We start from the raw sequence: 16866 nt of genomic DNA, 5'->3' as shown, positions 1-16866 counted from the left end.
CACTGATTGACATAGTCCATCTTAGGGTTTCCCCTTGTCCAGTTTTCCGCTGGAAGCATAAAGCTGAGGTGGTTGATTCATCTACTCCATTTTCCATCTTTTCTAGGTTAATGCTTTGATTCCTCCATTTTGTTCAGGGGAATCCCCCTAAAAAAAAACTTTGAGGCATTCCCAGTCCAGGCTCCTACATGTACTACTAGTAAGCACAGTGCTCGCCACCGTCCATCACTCCGATCAGCTGATGGTTTTAACCCCTGGGTTGGCTCTCTTCTGAGCCCCCACCTCTATTGGAACCAATGAGTATCGCATCTCTCCCCGGCTCTGCCCATCACACTCTCGTCCCTCACCTAAACCAAACTGATTTGATTTAAATCAATAAATATTCTTGTGCAATTCAATAAAAATCTATGACATTGAAATTTATATTGGAAGGTAACTTTGCCATTTTGGATGGTTACGTCTTTAAAACTAGATGACAATTTGATGAAGTTACCACAAAATGACCAGATAGTTCTTGCTTTATTTTACTTTAATCTGTTAACTATACAGATTTTAAAACTTGACTAATCTGTGTAAGAGACAATGTACATAAATTTTGCTTTTGTTACTAAAGGCATAATCCTAAGGAGCCAATAACATGCACTATAACAGACTATATCATTGGAACAAAACAACAAAGAATTTGCATCCGATCTATATCTAAGCCAGAATTCTCTGTTTTGTTAGCCAATTTATCTGGTTGACAAGTTGAATGGCAATGCATACTTACTGCTAGGCTTCAAAAAGAGTCTCTATTCTAATAGAGATAGGGCAGACAGTGAAGTCTGAGTTTTACCTGCAGGAAGAAAGCAGCAGTGACAGATGGTAGACCAAAACAATTCTCATTAAAGTTTTGACCTCCTTGAGTCCATGACCCAAAGTTCATGGGTCTTTTGTACTCAATATGTTTATCTCATCTATTGTAATTTTAGCAATTCTCAGGCCTATGATTTTATGAATATGACTCTAATAGAAAACTCTTGAATTGACTTTTATGTCTGGGGCCATATGTGCATGCTTTGTTTCTTATTTTCATTGCAATTTGTTATTATTTGATACATTTATTATATGTATTTTGGAGTTACAATACCATGCTTCTATGCAAATTTGCATTTTAACGATAAAATAGGAATAATTAACACATGCATCTCATCAAACATTTATCAATATAAAAATAGTCAAAATCATCTGCTCTAATTATTCCAAAATATATAGTAAAGTATTTTTGAAAATCTGTTATATGAAGTACTAACAGACAACAAAACTTGCTACTTCCCTCTACTATAATTATATACTCCCTGCTCCATCTGTTCTTAACATGTCCTTCCCACTACACTGTCTAGAATCTGAGAACAACTACTCTACTCTGCACTTTTTAAATCAGCATTTTCATAGCTTACTGTGTTTGTCTTGTTTTACGTAACCTGACCTCCTGCGTTTTCTTCCATGTTGGTATAAACAGAATGATTTCCTTCTTTGAAGCTAATACACACACACACACACACACACACACATCTTGCTTAATTGTAATCCTTTATTTGGCTATTTTTCAATTTCCTACCCCTTTGTGTTCTCATTCCCCAAATCCTTACTTTCCTATGAAACCTCAGATACCTTTATTGCTAAAAATAGAAACATGAAATTTCAGTATTTTTTGATAATATCCTCTTTCATCCTGTCTCTATCCACATATTCAAACTAAAACATGTCACACTTTTAATAGTATCTTTTCCTGGGCCCAGCATGGTTGTCTACTGGTTGAAGTTCTCTGCTTGCACACACTAGGATCCTATATAATGCTATTTTGTGTCCTGGCAGCTCCACTTCCCATCCATTTCCCTGCTTGTGGCCTGAGAAAGCAGCAGGGGAAGGCCCAAAGCCTTGGAACATTACACTCCTGTGGAAGATGGAAGATTTTTCTCTCTGTTTCTCTTTTTTTCTGTATATATGCCATTTCAATAAGAATAAATAATTAAAAACTTATAAAATGATTTTTTCTTTTTCTCTATAGTTTGTTCTTTTTAATCTCAGCAGTTTTTGACACTTTGTGTCTCATTTCCTTATCTAATAAATGTAGGAGATATTTTACTTAGTGTTTATTAGGATTCACGTACAACTTACACAAACACAAATGCACACTACACTTTAAAATTATAAGCAATGAAATATGTGCAAGATAATACTCTTATATACCATATAAAATAAAATGCAACCAATATCTTGATACCTACGCATCAATAATGTGTTCTCAACCACTTTTAAATTTTAGCATATATAGATCAATATCAGACTTCAATATTCATATAATGATAACACATTAATGCATCAGAATAAGTTTAATTTTTTTCTATTATTGACAATCAACATGTACCTAATTTTCACTAGAAATGTTAATTTCTAATTCTTCACTATTATAAATGTGCAAGTTCTTAAATTTGGGAAATCAGGTTTTGTGTTATCAGTTATTTGGATTTACACATTATAAATTTCCATACATACTTAAACTAAGCTTTCAAAATGTTTCTATCATTTTGCCTTAGCATCAAGTGAAGGGTCTTCCAACATTTACACATATTTAACAGCCTCATTATTTCTTTATGTGTTTTCTTAACATAATCAAGATTATTATTTTAAAAAAATATTTGGAAGGCAGAGTTACAGAGGAGGGTAGAGAATGGGAGAAAAAGAGAGATCTTGTATCCACCAAGCCACTCCTCAGAGGGCAAGAGCCAGGGAATGGTCAGAGAGAAACCAGGAGCCGGAAGCTCATCTGGATAGCCAATGGAACTGGCAAGGAAGGGACCAAGCACTCAAGCCATTTTTTAAAAAAGCAGTTTCTATAGTGACATTATAAAGCAGTTGGAGTAAAAGTGGAAAAGCAATATTTCTAAACTCTTTCTCTGAAACCAATATCATCTTAATACCAAAGCAGAGAGAGACACAACAGAGAAAGAGAACTGCAAAAATAGCCCTGATAAACAAAATACTAGCCAACAGCATCCAAATATACACCAGGCAGATCACTCAACCAGACCAAGTAGGATTTATTTCTGGCATGCAGGTATGGTTCAACATATGCAAATTAAAAAATATGATGTACCACATCATCAAAATGAAGACCAAAAACCATAAGATCATCTCAATAGATGTAGAGAAGGGATTTAATAAAGCCAAACACCATTTCATGCTGAGAATCCTAAGAAAAATAGTCATAGAATAACCATTCTACAACACAATCAAAGCAATTGAAAAACCCAATGTCAACATTTTACTGAATAGGGAAAGATCAGAAGCTTTTTCAGTAAGATCTGGAGCTGGATAGTATGTCCAATAACCCCTGATATTTGACATAGTGTTGGAGATTAGTTTTGTGTACTTGCGTGGGCTCACTTGTAAGGTTTCTTTCCTGTTCCACTGGTCTCAGCACCAGATTGTTTTGATTATCACCGCTCTTTAGTACGCCTTGAGCTCTGGAATTGTGATCCTTCCACCTTTATTTTATTCTTCAGGATACCTTTACTATTCAATGCCTCTTGTGTTCCCAGATAAATTTTTCTAGCATCTTTGACAAGAGAACAGAAAATTATCCAGGGAAAAATGTGGCCTCCAACAAATGCTATTAGGACAATTGGATGGTAGTCTGCAGAGGTAAGAAGCCTCACCTCAACCTCTCACCTTATAGAAAAATTAACACTAAATGGATCAAAGCCTAAATCTGCAACCAGAAACCACCAAACTACTAGAGGAAAGCATAGGAAACACTCTGCAAGACATAGGCATCGGTAAAGATTTCTTAGAAAAGTCATCAAAACACAGGTAGTCAAAGCAAAAATAAAGAAATGGGACTGCAAAAAAAAAAAAAAAAAGCCTAACAGGCTTACATACTGCCAAGGAAATGATCATAAAAGCAAAGAGGCAGCCAAGAGAATGGGAGAAGACCTTTGCACACTACACAGCAGATAGGGGACCAATATCTAGGAAAAGCTTCAGAAACTCAAGCACAGCAAAACAAATAACCCTGTAAAGAAGTGAAACAGACTTTATTCAAAAGAAAATTTCAAACAGATAATGAGTAGTTTTTTTTTTCCAAAAGAACAGATTCAAATGACTAATGAACATGCAAAAATACTCAGGCTCCCTAGATAGTGGCGAAACAAATAAAAATCACACTGAGATTCCACCTCACTCCACTGAGATTGACCTACATTTTCAAATCTGCTAACAATACCTGCTAGCATGGATTTGAGGGAAAAGGAACCCTAAATAGTGCAGCCACTATTGAAATCAGTGTGAAGGATGCTAAGGCACCATTAATTTGACCTACTATATGACCTGGCCATCCCACTCCTAGCAATGTATCAAAAGAAAGTAGAATCCGCTTATGGGAAAATGACCTACAACCTATACAAGCAGTGACACAATCCATAATAACAAAGACATGGAAGCAAGCCAGATGCTTGTCACAAGGGGGATGGAATACTACTCAGTCAGTAAAAATGGTATTCTACTATTTGCAACAAAGTAGCCCTAACTGCAGACTACTACTCTCAGTAAAATATCTGTCCAAAAAGGACAAATATCACATATTCTCTCTGGTATAAGACAACATTTATAAAAATAAAAATCAAATAAAAATCAGGATAAACATATTTATATGTATATCTTCATAGACAAACTATATAATGGAGAATACCATATCAGAAATTGCAAATATGTTGCATTATGTGTCTCTACTCCTAAGTAAAAGGAGGTCTCCCAATGAAACTATTAAATATATATACTGACAATATAATGCTAATTTTTATACCATTGTCTATACTTACAATATCAAGACACACTTAAATAGCAGAATGCTAGACTTACGATTGTTGCAGAGGACTATACTATTGTAATACTATGAGGGAAAATGATAATGGGGGAATCTGATGATAGGAAGGAGAGGTACAGGGAAGATCCTTGTATGTACAAGACCATGTTAGAAAACAAAATTACAAAAACAACCAAGAATAACAGTAGAGAAACTGGGATATAAATTGGAACTCACATGGAGTGTTGGTATTGAAGAAGATGTTTAACTGTTGGACTTCAATGCCAGTCCTACTGACATCTTTCTGTTTGTAAATTGTGGCTGTTTGCTTCCAACATTAAAATTGGTTCTTTTTTTTTTTGTTAAAGATTTATTTATTTTATTATAAAGTCAGATATACAGAGAGGAGGAGAGACAGAGAGGAAGATCTTCCATCCGATGATTCACTCCCCAAGTGAGCCGCAATGGCCGGTGCTGCGCCAATCCGAAGCTGGGAACCTGGAACCTCTTCCAGGCCTCCCACGCGGGTGCAGGGTCCCAATGCATTGGGCCGTCTTCGACTGCTTTCCCAGGCCACAAGCAGGGAGCTGGATGGGAAGTGGAGCTGCCGGGATTAGAACCGGCGCCCATATGGGATCCCGGGGCTTTCAAGGCGAGGACTTTAGCCGCTAGGCCACGCCGCCGGGCCCCTAAAGTTGGTTCTTACTTATGGTTATTCCTTGAATATTCTGTTTGTATCCTTTGCTTACCTTTAACTGATTTAAAATATATATGTGTATATACATATATATACACATATATATTTTGTAGCAACTTTGTGTGTACACACACAACTATCTATATTTACAAAATCACTGTCATTTGGATGCCAATTTTCTCCAAACTTTGCTATATAATAAAAAACTTAATGAAGTTTATATATCTAATCAAATATGCTATTTTTTGTATTTCAAAATTGTATACTTAATATGTGAAATATATGTTTAGATATCCAGGAAAAGGATAACACAAGGGCTATTTCATACTTTTCAATCAAAAAATAGTTTTGAGTGGAATATTACAGGTGACTGAGTAGGAAAAAATTGTGCTCATTAGCTGAAGAAAGGAGAACTATAATGCCAGGGGACAGCTGGAGAAAAAAAAATTTCTTTTTTTTTGCTTCTACATCTTTATTACAAGTATACTAACAGAAATTTTTGAAAAAAACATTGGAGACAAGGACGGAAAGAGAGTGGCCATTCTACTTCCTAAATGCCACTGGTTACTGGAATTAGGCCTGTCCAAAAGATGGAAGCCAAGACTGCATCTAAGCAGGGACATACGTCAGCCAGTGCCAGCACTCCAGGAGGTTTTATCAGCAATAGCTGCCATGAAGCAGCCACGGCTGGGTCAAACTCAAGTGCTCTGATGCATTAGAAGGCGTCTTGTTGCTACATATAACACCTCCCTAAATGGAACTCTAAAAGCTAAAAGAAAAGCATACCAGACAGCTTCAGGAAAGCATATGCAATTATAAAACCCACTGCTCTAAGGGAAATAAGTGTGTAATAATTGAACAGTGTAGTCATGGTGTCTACATCAATTGAAACACAATTTTGAGAGTAACAAAAAATAATAAAAATTTATTAATAGAAAAAGCTTAAAGGAGAAAAATTTTAGTCAAAATTCTACAAAAAGAGAGATACTGTGGAACAGTGGGGACAGTACAACCACACATTAGCGAGCAAAATAGCCAGGAGCTTCCTGCAGGTTTCCGATGTGGGTGCCGGGTCCCAAGGCCTTGGGATGTCCTCTACTGCTTCCCCAGACCACAAGCAGAGAGCTGGAAGCGAAGTGGGACATTCAGGACATGGATTGATGCCCATATCGGATCCAGCACATGCAAGGCGAGGACTTTAGCAACAAGGTTACCATGCCAGGCCCAGGTATATGTATTTAAAAGAACCAAAATTAACTTTGTAATTACATGTGGATCTTTAAAGAAACTACCATATACTTTAATGGAATTTGGAGATATAGGGCAGCATTTTAAATCAATACTAATTCTCATTTTTTTTTTTATAGAATAGAGACAGAAGAGGCATAGCCAAAGAGCTTTGCAGCACTCTTGTGAAAAAATGTGTCAACCATGTTGTACACAGACCGCCTCCGTGGCTGAGATGATAGCTCGGTAAGGCTGTTGATTCTGTCTGTGGCATGACAGAGACTGCCAACCATCCCACAACTTGCCAACTGGCATGAGTTACAGAGCTTTTCCCCTTGTGATAATTGCTTATCAACTGAAAATTTCATTTATTCATTGGCACTATAAATCTAACTTCTGTTTACGAGACAAACTCTAATACCTCCAGAATTTTTGTCAATGAGTTTATTCAAGATTTTTCATTAGATTGGTGTTTGAAAACATTGTATTGTTGGCTGATTTTGTTCCTCTTCATTGCACTAATTGTTTACAAAAACTACACTCCATAAGCTTTTGGAGGAAACAAGCAGTTTAATGAGCACACCATTTCGAAAATTGAGGATAATTTAAGTGATGTGGAAGCCCAGGCATCAGGATTTTATTTCAAATGATTTTAACCGTGTCATCCAGCAATCATTATTTCACTGAATTTATCATAAGCAAAAATCAGAGGTTTTGCTTTTATCTGTAACTGTGCAAGTGCAATTGGAATCACATACTAGAGAAAGAGCAGGAAAGTTGTTTGAATACTACTTCCCTGCCCCTTGCACATTGTTGGCAAGGATGTGGAACTGATATGTTTATCAGAGTGAGAAATGACAGTCCTGGTGTAAAGTTACACAACTACTTACTGTTTGATGCAGCAGTCCTGCAAGCAGGTATTAAGCAAAATGAAAATATATAATCGTACTAAGACGTAACAGATTTTCAAAGGGGCATAGAAGTGACAGAAATGACTTGTATTATGATAAATGGTACTGATTGCTACTTTCTCCATCTGTCTGAAGTTATTGAATTGTACATGAGAAGGGAAACAATTTTTCACAAATGTGTTTTAATGAACTTCAACTAAATTGCCTCTTAGGAAGCTCTGAGCATACATGGGGCTTGGTGGTTACAGAATGAACGGATTACAACTTGGTGTGGTGTACACCTGTCATCATTAGCGTATGTGCTTCCTATAGGACTTGTCAGATTCTGCAAAGAAGATTCCCACTCACGTCCTCTTTTTGATCTTACCAGCTAGAAGCTAAACTATAGGATTATAAAGAAAGAATGTTGAAACCTCAACATTCTCTTTACAGGTTTGCACATGGCAGTTTTGTTTTCAGTAAAGTATGGTGGTGTTAGACATGCTCTTATCATAGGTCTCCTGATTAATCCTTTTCAGAGAACTGCTTTTCAATATTTTACCACAATGGATCGTGTCAGGATTCATTTAAATGGTGTAAGTGAGACATAATTGTAAGGCTTCCAGACTCCCTTCTTGTGTTCACTGCAGCTTTCAGTTTTATTTCGCCCCAATGTCAACTATTTCTAGACCTATTGCAAGTTCTTGGGGTGAATGTTTTTGTGGCAGTGGTTAGAACAGCACTTGTTATGCTGTTAAATTTTATTTTTCAGTCCTGGTGTTCTGCTGATATGTCTTTTGGGAGGTAGCAGATTATGTGCTCGGGTCCTTGACATTTATAGGGGAGACTTGAACTCAGTTCTTGACTCTTAGAATTGGCCTGGCCCAGCAGCGCCTGTTGCAGATAAGTGGGGAGTGAAATAGCAGATGGAAGATGTCTCTGTCTGCCTCTCTCTCTCTCTTTCTGTTTGACATTGAAAAAAATAGCGATTTCAGTGTTGTGCAAAGTGCCAGTGCTGTGGCACAGTAGGTTATGCCACTGTGTTGCCAGCATCCCGCACAGGTGTGCCAGTTCCAGTCTTGCCTGTTCCTCTTATGACGCAAACCCTGCTAATGCTTTCGGGAAAGCAGAACAAGGCCTGAGTCCCTGCCACTCACATGCAAACAGATGGAGATTCAGTGTCCTCGTTTCAATTACTGTGCCCAGTTGGAAAGAAAACACCAAATGAAAGGGCTTTTTTTCTCCTTTTTTATTCTTCCTCTCTCCTTCCCATCCTGTCATTTCTGACTTGAAATAAATACATCTTTTGAAAAGTTGTGCCTCATAATTTTCTGCTATGATTTTTCAATATTGCCGGTTTTAAACACAAGGGTTTATTTGGGGCAGAGATTGTATTCTTGTCTTGCTAAAAAAAATTCTATTTCTCCTACCTTTAGACTCTAGAAATACTAAAAAAAATAACAATCTTCAAAATTCTGGGAAAAAATCCATTGTTTCCTTACTGTTATGTTATATTCTTTTACTATTTGGTTTTGTAGATTTTTGCCACTAAAAATACCTTCAATGTGTTATTTTGGAAGAGAACATGCAAAATAAAATGTGTGTTTCAATTCATCACATCTAGCTATTTTTAGAGTAAGTGTTGGCCTCTATTTATGGAAAAACACAGAAGTATTTTTGCCACTGTCAGGGGCAGTGATACAATCTGTTAAACTTTAAAGGAAAAATGTAGGGTGAGAAATTGTGCCGCCAGGAGAAGACTTGCCAAGACGCCTCATCTGTTACATTACAGTGTGGAAAATTCACTTGCTCTGGTCCTCATCTTGACAGGTTCACAGTATTTATCTTAGTAACAGAAGGCATGTGGATCTACCTGTTATTAATTCATTCATGTTCACCACACCGAGTGATTTTTAGCCTTACAATACACCAGAATATGGACTTGAATTACAGAAGAAATTAGCCATTTTGCTCATTTTCAAAAAGAAATAGAGATGTCATGTGGACTTGCATAGCAACAAAATCATTGCCAGAATTGTTAAGCAGGTCTACCTTGAAAGCTGAATTCTCTGTAGAAGTTTGCTGCGCAGGGCAGTGAAGTCTCTTGATGCAGACCCTCACTGGTACTGGAATAGGAGAAGGCTAGGCTTGCCAGAGGATCTGGTATGATTGTCACTGGTAAAAACCAGGCCATCTCCTTTGGATGGGCTTTCAGTGGATCTTGCCAAAACATGTCTGTCCAATGCTCATTTTGAATGTATTTCCAGCACTAACAGATCTCTCTGAAAGCAGTCTTTCACATTTGATCTTGGGTCCTTTTTTATTTTTATATGACTTCATTTCCTTTTCCTGTGATTTGTTAAATGGTATATCATGCTTAACACTTTTAAATTCAAAGTTTGTATCTTTGTGAACAGGGTTTTACCTAGAGTGTATTTCATACTTACTATTAGTTATTGAATATTACTGAGTGACTCTATCCTAAAAAAGCACAACTGATTTTATTATATATTTAAAATTTAACCGCCACACAAAATCAAACATAAAATTTGTTTACAGGGCCTGGCACGACAGCTTAGTGGCTAAAGTCCTTGCCTTGCATGCATCGCGATCCCAATTGGGCACTGGTTCTAATCCTGGCAGTCCTGCTTCCCATCCAACTCCCTGCTTATTGTCTGAGAAAGCAGTTGAGGTTGGCCCAAAGCCTTCGGACCCTGTACCTGCAAGGAAACTTGGAAGAGAAGCCAGGCTCCAGACTCCGAATCAGTTCAACTCTGGCCGTTGCAGCCACATGGGGAGTGAATCAATGGATGGAAGACCTTCCTCTCTGACTCCCCTTCTGTCTGTATATCTGACTTTCCAATGAAAAAAAATTGTGTGCAGTATTTTGCATAATTTAGTAGCCTAATGTAAACATATGATTTAAGTTTACTTTTGTTTTTAAGAATAGAAAATATAAATTGGAAGGACCTAAATTATAATATCATGGTTAATTGTTAAGATATTTTAATCGTAAAATTAACACTTTTATAAATATATATTTTATTTAAACTATAATCTTAAGAAATAGAAAACAAATTAACAAATATATAGCAAAGTACCATAAAGGGAAATATATATACTTTTTTTTCTGAATGAAAGGAAAAATAGCCTAGTGACACATGATGTACATCTAATATGATGAAAGTGAAGTTCTGGCCTTGAGGCAATTTTTTAAAAAGGTTTATTTATTTTTATTGGAAAGGCAGATATGCAGAGGGGGAGAGACAGAGAGGAAGATCTTCCATCCATTGATTCACTCCCCAAGCAGCCACAATGACTGGAACTGAGCCAATCCGAAGCCAGGAGCCAGGTCCTTCTTGCGGGTCTGCCACGCGGATGCAGAGTCCCAAGGCTTTGGGCCGTCCTTGACTGCTTTCCCAGGCCACAAGCAGGGAGCTGGATGGGAAGCGGGGCTGCCGGGATTAGAACCAGCGCCCATATGGGATTCTGGGGCGTGTTAAAGGTGAGGACTTTCACCCGCTAAGCTATTGCGCTGGGCCCAGAGGCATTTTTTTTTTTTAAGATTTATTTTTATTGGAAAGTCAGATACATAGAGAAGAGGAAAAACAGAGAGGAAGATCTTCCATCCTTTGATTCACTCCCTATGTGGCTGCAATGTCTGGGGCTGAGCTGATCTAGAGCCAGGAGCCAGGAGCCTAGATTCTGTTCCAAATCTCACTTGCAGGTGCAGAGTCCCGTCCTGGACTGCTTTCCCAGACAATAAGCAGGGAGCTAGATGGGACGTGGGCTGCCAGGATTAGAACTGGCGTCCATATGGGATCCTGGCACGTGCAAAGCGAGGACTTTAGCTGCTAGGCTATTGTGCCAGACCTGAGGCAATGTGTTTTAAACAAAAATGCTGTTTATTTAACAGCATTAAAAAAAACCTGATGATTTTAGGCAACTATTCCTTATAAGTTTTTTCCCCACACTTTTTCATATGCAGAAACAAACATGTAATAAAGAGTATCCACACTTTATAGTATAATTAGATTTATTAGACACATTTTTCCTATCTTCTATAAGAGTTCATACTGGGAGACTACAGAAAATGAAATAGGCTCAGATTTTTCATTTGTGATTAGCAGTGTAATATTAATTCCTTTTTAGCTTGTGATCAGCCAACATTAGCTGAAGAAGGAAGAGCAACAGAAGCCAACGGATTTCTGTCACATCTCCATCTATATATGTGGGTGTTGCTACTTGAAACAAATCTGATTTATTTTCTCAGCTTTAGTTTTAGCCTTGGTCATTAACATGTTCTCATCTTAGTTTTATGTGGCAAGTAATTCATTGGTTCAGCAAACATATTTGATTTTTTTAAAATTATTTTTTAGTAATCTTACTTAGTTGATTAGGTACAAAGGGTCAAGGGTTACAGGATGAAACTGGGTAGTACCATTGAGCAAACATATTTGATTTAAGAAAAATAAAGATAAATAAGTGAAGAGAATGTCCCTTTTAATAAAATTCTTGTAGTAGTTTGTACCAGGGATTCTTACTCAAGGGCTATGTGTGTGTTTGTGGGTGGGGAGGGTTAAAGTGGATGTTGTGAAATGCTGGGCATAACAAAAGTATTTTTATACTGTGTGACCTCACTAATACTAAGATAATTTCAGGTGAACTAGCTAACCAATTGACAATATTCATATTATGAAGGGGTCAGCTTGTGGTGTAGCAGTACAGCATTGCCACCTGTGATGCCGGTATCACATATGGGTGCCAATTTGAGGACAGTTGTTGCACTTTCAACCTAGCTCCCTAGTAATGTCCTGGGGTAACAAGCTGGAGATCCTGCACTCACATGGGAAAACTGTAAAAAACCCTGGGATCCGAGGTTGGGCATGGCCTAGCCCTGGCCATTGCAGCCCTTTGCAGAGTGAACCAGCACATGAAAAGCTCTCTTGTTCTCCGTTTCCCCTTCTCTTTCTGTAACTCTTTCAAACAAATAAATAAACCCTTAACAATATGTAAGTTGTTCTCTTTAATCCTTTTCTAAATCTTTAAAGCATTATTGCATTCTCAGGTTTGGGGAAAGGTACTTGAACAAAGAAACAGAGCTCATTTTTCTTCCTAACACCAAATTCATAGTTTTTGTACTGTTAGACAAGTGGCTTTGAAGCATTTCTGAAATCCCAGAGACATTTACTTTGAGGATATTTCCTAGTAGATCAGATGGTTCTTTGTGTTTGCAATCCTCCGGGGGGAAAAGAAGTGAATTCTGAATGACTTTGAGAATGAAATCACTTTTGTCTCACACACTGGTTTCATCCTGAATGGGCTTCTATTGAAACTTGGAACGTTACTTCACAGTTCCTGATTGCACTTGGGAAAAGAATCAGAACGTCAGCACACTTTTTGTTCGGAGCTCCAGGAACACAGTTTTAAATATTTTATTGATTTTTTAGGTTTGAAATAAGCTAAAATTCAAAACTAAGAAATCAGAAATCAACAATAAAGGAGAATTTCTTGGAAGGATTGGTTTAAGATAAATTGAAATAACTGAATATGTAAAGTTTCCTGAAACAAGAGTTCAGAAGGTTAAAGTAGCTGATCATAAACAGTATAAGTAGAGGAGACAATGGTTTATAGGTATTATAGAATGAAATGGAAGTGCACATTTCAGAAGTCAAATTTAAACTCAATGTGATTAATTTTTAATACTATTTTAACAGAAGTAAAAATTCTTTTTGGACAAATGAAATAGGAACTAAACATAGGATTCTGTTGATTTTTTACAGTGAGAATGATGAGAGAAAGTACTGAAGGAACTCTTTTTTTGTCACTATTGCTGTTTATTCACAATTCAACTAAGTATCATTTGGCAGCAATGTTTAAATGGCTGCAAGAAAAGGGTCATCTCATCCGAAAAACAGCCAGGTTCAGCAAAATCATGCTTCAACACTATAAACAGCTGAATACTAAAATGAAAATAGACACGAGACAGCTGGATAGTAATCTATAGCCATTTTAAGGTGTATAGAATCTGGTTGTATATAAACCAAAACTGAAATGTCTATGAAGAAGTCACAGCATGTGGTTAAGAACCTGCATTTTCCTTTTAACATATTGGTTAATCAATACCATGTCAATTAATACCACAATATTGTAAATTGTTGCTGATGTTATGATGGGGCTTTTAGTTGACTGGGATGATACTCTGCCGGCTCTATCTTCAGACCAGAGATGGTCTCTCCAAGAAACCGTTGAACTTACCAGGACAAAAAGATGCTGGACTTTATGCTTGGTTAATACTTCCAATGAAAGAATCTCAACTGAATTTGAATTGTGGTCATGCAACAAGGTGGAGGAATACACCATGGGGGCAAGGTATGGGGAGGGGTGGGGGAAATCCCAGTGCCTATAACACCGTGTCACATAATGCAATGTAATTAATAAAATAAAGGAAATTACAAAAAGGGTCATCTATAAATATGTATAAAGTAACAGAAGTATACAAATGCTCATTATAAAAAAATCTATGATAAGCAAATTCCAATATAAGCAAGAAATAAAATTGTAGTTCAATATGACTTCATCTTGCTTGGATGTTGTAAACCACTTGAATACAGAAAAGTATTATGTCAACCCGAGTTTATTCTCAAACTTCATTTTCACAGTTACATTCGAGCTTTCTAAGAATACCCATATGCTGATAAAAACGAGCCAACTCATGGATGCATACATCCTGTCTTTTTCATTTCTCTGCTTGTCCACTGGGGTTGTTCTGAATGTATAATGAAATCGCCGCAATGGAAGACAGCTAGAGAAATGAGAAGACACAATGGATTAAATGCTTCCCATGATAGACAACTAAACTTTATAACTTTGAGGAGACATTTTCTGAGAGAACAGGAATTATTATTATTTTTTTTAAGATTTATTTATTTTTATTGGAAAGCTGGATATACAGAGAGGAGGAGAGACAGAGAGGAAGATCTTCCATCCGATGATCACTCCCCAAGTGAGCCACAACGGCCAGTGCTGTGCGGATCCGATGCCGGGAACCAGGAACCTCTTCCAGGCCTCCCACACGGGTGCAGGGTCCCAAAACTTTGGGCCGTCCTCGACTGCTTTCCCAGGCCACAAGCAGGGAGCTGGATGGGAAGTGGAGCTGCCGGGATTAGAACCGGCGCCCATATGGGATCCCGGTGCGTTCAAGGCGAGGACTTCAGCCACTAGGTCACGCCGCCGGGCCCAAGAACAGGAATTATTAATACTTTTAACAACAACAACAAACTCCACTTGTCTTTTTAAGAATTAAAGCTATACGATAGTATAGTCTACCACTGCTATTATAGCCATAATTTTATTCTCTTAATATTTGAAAAAGATCCTTATTTTCAGAAAACACTAGAAACTTACTTCATGATGAATTTATATTCTCTACTAACAGATGTGATGAAATTCCAGAGCAAATTTAAACTGTCTACATATTTCTTCCTACAATTTTAGGTTTTTTTTTTGTGCTTTTTATGGTTGTACAAAGTGGAAAAACATGTTACTAATCTCTGAGCTTTGTTGAGCTGTGTATCACTGCGTACATCTGGAGTCCCCATCTTGTTCATGGCAAACTCCCGGATTCACTTCAGCTCCCGAGCAGCCTGCTTCTGGAAGCCCACTCCACGGATGCCCTTTTCAATGTCCATGTTGTACTTCGTGTCACCCTCTCGTTGATGGCAGAACTACGCTTCTTCTCACCAGCTTGCGAGAGCCATCTTGCCGGGCCCATGCCTGAAAGGACGAGCGCAGAGCAGTGTGGGAGAGAGGAAAAACCATTTTTTATTGCCCCTTACTGCTCTCGTTTCAGTTCACCGCTGCGCTTGGAATGCCATTTGTCAGGTTTGTTTAGTGATTTTAACAAGGGTTATACAGTGCCTTGGGAATAGTTATAAAACTAATATACCAGGGCAGGTCTGGGCATTCCATAACCTCTTAAGGAAGACATTTGCATTGAGACTGTATTTTACTACCTAAGGAAAGCAGATTAAATATCAACTATATATGGATTTAGTTTTCCCAGTGATTAATCTGTGTATGTCTGCGAAATTCAGTAATGAAAGCCATGATTAAGAACTCTTTATAAATGTTTTTCTAAAAGAATATTTGAAAGACATAGAGGCGTAATGACTGAGAGACAGAGATCTTCCATTTACTGGTTTAATCTCAGATGACGTCAACAGCTGCTGTGGGACCAGGCTGAACCCGGGAGCCATGAACTTTATCCAGGTGTCCCATATGGGTGATAGGGGCCTAATTGTTTCAGCCATGCTTACTGTCTTTGCTGCTACATTGGCTTGAAACTGCTCTGGAAGTGGAGCCACAGGGAATCAACAAACACCCATATGTGATCGGGGTCAAAGGTGGCAGCTTATCCCACTGCCACACAGTGCTAGCCCCATCATAGATCTCAAACAAGTATTATGTGATTTATAATATTTATTTCTGAGTGTAATCCTTTGCAGAAGATATCTTATTTTAAAGATTAAAAATTTTGAGGAAGAGAGAGGGTAAGAATGAATGGGAGACAGAACTCTTCAATGTTCTCATTCAATCCCCAGGTGGCTGTGAAGACCAGGCCCAAACCAGGAGTCAGGAGCTGTTTTGCTTTTTTTGAGTCTCCCACATGGCAGGAGACCAACCACTCAGGCGATCTTTTCAAGCTGTTAGTTGAGAACTGGAACAGAAGAGAATCATCTGTGACTTGAATCAGTATGGGATGCCAGCATCACATATTGTGGCTTTTTTTGTAATGCCAGAATGCCAGTCCCCATGATTCCTATTCTTATATAAGAGGAAATTTGGACTTGCATGAGTTACAGAATTTGCCACAAAGTGCCTGGTTGTTTATATGTTAGAGGCAGCTGTGAAAATTCAATCTGACTGGTTCAATGTGGTAATGATGGTTTGGTTCCACTAAGGAGATAGAATTCACCAATTCTGTTTCATAGGCATGACTGAGGTAGAAATTATCCATTAATGGGTGAGTGTAGAAGCAAGTATTTAGTTGGTTATGTGGTATAGTATGGAGGACAACTCACATAATCATCAACTGACAAAAGTCAGGGAAACTTGTTGAAGCTCTTTGATTGGTGAGTGAAAATAAGGGCCTTGATAAACATTTGAGATCACTGCTATTGTGGAATAAAGACTCATTAGATGGT

This window comes from Ochotona princeps, chromosome 9 (genome assembly GCF_030435755.1).
Source record: "Ochotona princeps isolate mOchPri1 chromosome 9, mOchPri1.hap1, whole genome shotgun sequence".
NCBI classification, from domain to species: domain Eukaryota; kingdom Metazoa; phylum Chordata; class Mammalia; order Lagomorpha; family Ochotonidae; genus Ochotona; species Ochotona princeps.
The sequence above is the reverse complement of the archived record's forward strand: the minus strand, read 5'-3'. Positions refer to the sequence as shown.